Raw genomic sequence first — 5067 nt, 5'->3', positions numbered from 1 at the left:
AAATGATGTTAAGCAAAGCAATATATGTAATCAAATGTGTATCTTTAAATGATCACCATGAATAATTGAATAGAATTTTCAGAAGAGTTCATGAATAAAGACAGAGCAGTTTAAAAGGCCTTATAGTAATTTAGGGATAGAAGATAATGACCTCTACTACATTGCAGGATGAAGACGGAGAATAGTAAACAGGTTTTGGTGGCAAAATCTGTTACCCCTAATGATTAATTATATGTGAGCAATGAAGAAGTGAGAAAATAAACTTACGTGTGCTTCTGGCTTAAGCAAACCTTTAGAAGGTTGAAGAAAAGAAGGGCTTTTATGTGATGTAGGGACAAGTTCATTCATATAATATATGCAGTAAGTTTTTGTGATGTGATTCTGATGTTCATATCTAATTCTTCCTTAACAAAAAATAGGTGAAAAACTTAACCAGAATTATTGAGGGAAATGCCCATGTCTGATAAAGTTAAGATGGTTTTCCAGTCTGGTGGAAATAAGGAAAACAAAAGAAAAACTGCCACATGGAACTTGGTGGAGTAATCTATGCCTAGCCCAGATAATCTTGGGATAAACCTGGATGTGATAATATGATAGGATTAATGATAGAGTAGGTTGTGTTTTTTGGGGAAAGAGAGCACATAAATATCTGAAAGGCTAGTGAAGCAAAACATAAAAGGAATTACTAATTGCTCCCCACATTCCACCCCCCCCCCATTTTTATGTGCCAGATTGCTAACATCCAGCTAACGATAATAATTCCCAGTCCTCAAATAATTAAGTGACACCAAGTAACTAACTTTGGGCAATAAAATATAATGATAATGATATGGATTATTTCTGATTCATCTTACAGATAAAGTGACTTGCTTTTGCCTACATTTTCCTTTCATACTGTGTGGGAAATGATGATAATTAGAACAAATTCGGGAGTTTGATTTTGAGGATGGCAGCCCCAACAGCATCCCCTCAAAGCCAGAATCTGATTTTGGGATTTTACATGAGTGAAAATAAATTTACATTTCAGCTACTATATTTAGTGATCTATTTGTGAGAGAGAGAAGCGTAGCCTGTAGCCTACCTTGTTCACTTGAAAAAGTAAAACTTTTCTATGCATGCCTGGATTTTTAAATTAAACAAAACCTATCATAAAACAGAAATCTATCTTTTTATCTAACTATGCATATAAATGTATCTAACAATACGCTGTGTATAAGAATCACTGTCCATGTGATGGGCATTTCCAGGTATGCACATTAGCTAAGATAGTAAAGAATAATAATGAATCAAGGTACAATACATTTCTTTTTCTTTTGGGCTATATTCAGTAAAATATTTTAGGATTATATCTCTAGTCATATGACCTGAGTTTTGTTCATTTTCTAACACTTTTCTTTACTCATAAATTATGAGTTTGTATTGAGAGTTCCACTAAATCAAAAATTCTGTAACTGGAATGCACAAAACTTTGACTAAGTGATGCATTAATAACTATCTCATGCTTACATAGTATTTATTGGACCCTTATTACTTTCTAATAGTGAAAGAACACACCAGTGAATTTTCATTATGTTGGCATAAAATTTCAGTTGCCATGGACAAGATAATTTCTTAAAACATGTTATATTGCAAATGCAATAACTTAACATCGAAAACATAAAGTTCTATTTGTAACATCCTTCTTATAAACCTTCATGGTTAGGAATAAATAAATTATTTATTAAGTAAATAATTTAATAACATTTTAATACTAGATCAATCACCAGGTTTCAAGATGCATGTCTCAAAGATTTATAAAGCATTTCTCCATATAGATGTGCACGTTTCTACTTCCCACAAATAGGAGAAAATACACTTGCATTTTTTAATTTTAGATGTGAAAAAGCACTGGATTTCAGTGTTCTATTTATAAAGATGCAATGGAATTATTTATAGGTTGTAAAGGCATAGTCTCCTTCTATATAATGGTGGTGGCAGAGGTAGGCCTCAAAGCCATGTGTTTGGGTTTCAACTAAGGATACTATTATTTGATTAAATTTTTATTCCTTGTGTGTTTACCTTTATATGTACGCTTTATAATGTGAATTTTTTCAGTGAACATTTGTTTTTATCATTTTAAATATAAGTGCTAATGATGTTGAGTTGTAAAGTGTGAGATTGAAAACTTTTGTAACTCTCATAATATATGAGAGAGCTCCCAGCTTTTGAAGATTAGATCAGTCAATTTATTTAAATGTCAGGTAAAATAGCTGCCCCTACTTTTCATCAAGCATTCATAGTGAACGTTGAAGTTTAGTCATGGTACATGTATGCATTTCAATAATATTGCTTCTCCTTGATTTTTCAATGTATTACTCAACTTTCATTTTTACATACTGTGGTTCAATTCATGATAGAACAATTCATTAATTTTTATTAGATGTTGCCACTGACACATTTTAAAATAGGTCTGACAGAGGTCTGTCACCATGCAGGGGCTAGACTCAAAGAAAACATATCTAAACTTATTTTCCTTTTTTGAATAAAATTTGTATTCAGAAGGAAAACACAACACTTCTTTGAACATTCAGGGCAGGTCTAATACAGATTTTCTATTAACCTAGTGAGGTTGCCTGAGGTTTATATACATCAGATGAAGTGAACAAGCCAACTATTACTGTTACCTCATCCACAAAGCAATAAAAACTGTTGAATAATGTTTTCTTTTTTTTTACCTTTATAAGTATCTTTCATTTTATTTCATTGCTTAGTGGTTTATATAGACCTGATTAAAAAGCAATTCAAAGATAAATCTAAAAATGTAAGAATTCAAAAGAACCAGAATTTAGGAATTGAATTCTTCCAATGCTACAATTAATATTAGAATTACAAAATAAAATTCTTTGCTATTTAGAAGTATAATATAAATAGTATGTTTGCATAGATTTTCAGTTAACAGAAAATCTATCGAATAAAAGGCTAAGAGGTTTGTGCCAAATGTGGGAAGGGTAGAATGGAGAGGACAAGTGTACAGTTTACAGGTAAAGTAATGAGAGGAGGGTCTTACTGAGCAGTTACTCTAATTCTTCATAGAGATAGGCTACTTATATGAAATTATACTTTTGGAAACACTGCATATAACTTAAATATATTTCAACTTTATCTAAAATGGCTTGTATATCTGCAAACATGATAAGAAATGATTGTCACCCTTCTGGAAAAATATTTTGATAGCGTAATAAAAACATACATTTTTATGATTCTGTTTTTTTTCTTATAAAGAACATGCATAGTTGTAATATTGTCCCAAATCTAAATAATGTTCTGAGAATTGTTTTTCATAGTGGGGATATTTTTATACATGTTAATTTTAAATGTTTACATGGCTCAGGAGACCTGAAAATGCTCTCAAGCATTTGGTCAACCTCCCCTGATAACGGGAAGGTGGTTCTTATGGAGCATGACAAGAAATTTCCAAGTGGAGTTTGCCTTACGTATGGTCATATTGATGTAGTACATTAAATATTACTAAGGTTTAGTGTAGCTGCATAGCAGGATGATGTATTTTTTAATTAATAAACTTTATAATAAACGTCATTTTAATGAACATTTTTAGGTATACAGCAAAATAGAGTGGAAAGTACAGAGTTCCCATGTATTCCCTGCCTCCCAACCTGTTAACATTCCACCCACATGGCACATTTATCACAATTCAACTAAGATTGAAAAATCATTGTCAACCAAAGTCCATAGTTTGCTCTAGGGTACACTCTTGGTGTTGTACACATATGTGTTTGGACATGTATAATGGCATGTGCCCACCATTGTAATATCATACAGAATAGTTTCCCTGTCTTAAAATCCTCTATGCTTTGCCTAGTCACTCTCCCTGCACTGTAACCACTGGCCATCACTGATCATTTTACTCTCTCTATAGTGTTTCCTTTTAAAAATGTCATATAGTTTAAGTTGTACAGGATGTATCCTTTTCAGATTAGCTTCTTTCATTGAGTAATATGCATTCAAGTTTCTTTCATGTCTTTGCATAGTTTACTAGTTCATCTATTTTTAGCTCTGAAAAATAACGCTTTGTCTGGATACATCATTTTTTTTTTAATCTATTCACTTACTGAAGGACATCTTTGTGCTTCCAAGATTTGGCAATTATAGATAAAACTGCTATAAACTTTCATGTGTAGGCTTTTGTGTGGACTTTAGTCTTTAATTCATTTGGATAAATACAAAGGAGTGCAATTGCTAGATCATATGTAGAGTATGTATAATTTTGTAATAAACTGACAAATTGTCTTCCAAAGAAGCCACACTATTTTACATTCCCACCAGCAATTAATGAGAGTTCTTGTTGATCTACATCCTTGTCAGCATCTGGTGTCAGTGTTCCTGATTTTGGCTATTCTAATAGGTGTGCAGTGGTACCTGATTGTTAATTGTCTAATGACATATGGCGAATATATTTTCATATGAGATATATAGGTATACTGGTATATTTGGTGAGATATCTGTTCAGGTCTTTTGTCTGTTTTGTTTTTTTGTGTGTGTTTGAGTTTCAGGTGTACAAAACAATGTAATAGACATTTACACTCCTCACAAAGTGATAATCCCCCTCCCCCAATCTACTACCCCTCTGATATTATATACAGCTGTTACAATTTCATTGACTATTCCCTATGCTATACTCCACATTCTGTCGGGGGGGGGTGGTGGAAATTATATATATATATATATATATATATATATATATATATATATTTTTTATTTTTTTTTATTTGTAGTTGACATTCAATATTATTCAGCTTCAGCTTCAGGTGTATAGCGCAGTGGTCAGGCATCTACACAGTCCATGAAGTGGTCTCCCTAATAAGAGAAGCACCTGCTTTTTTAATTTGTTTGTTTATTTGTTTTCTTATGGTTGAGTTTTAAAAGTTATTTGTGTATTTTGGTTAACAGTCCTTTATCAGATGTGTCCTTTGTAAATAGCTTCTCCTGGCCTGTGGCTTATCTTCTTAATTTCTTGGCATTGTCTTCTGCAGAGCAGAGGTTTTTAATTTTAATAAAATCCAGGTTACC

Source organism: Hipposideros armiger, unplaced genomic scaffold (assembly GCF_001890085.2).
Source record: "Hipposideros armiger isolate ML-2016 unplaced genomic scaffold, ASM189008v1 scaffold_1331, whole genome shotgun sequence".
Lineage (NCBI taxonomy): Eukaryota > Metazoa > Chordata > Mammalia > Chiroptera > Hipposideridae > Hipposideros > Hipposideros armiger.
Note: the sequence above shows the minus strand (reverse complement) of the source record.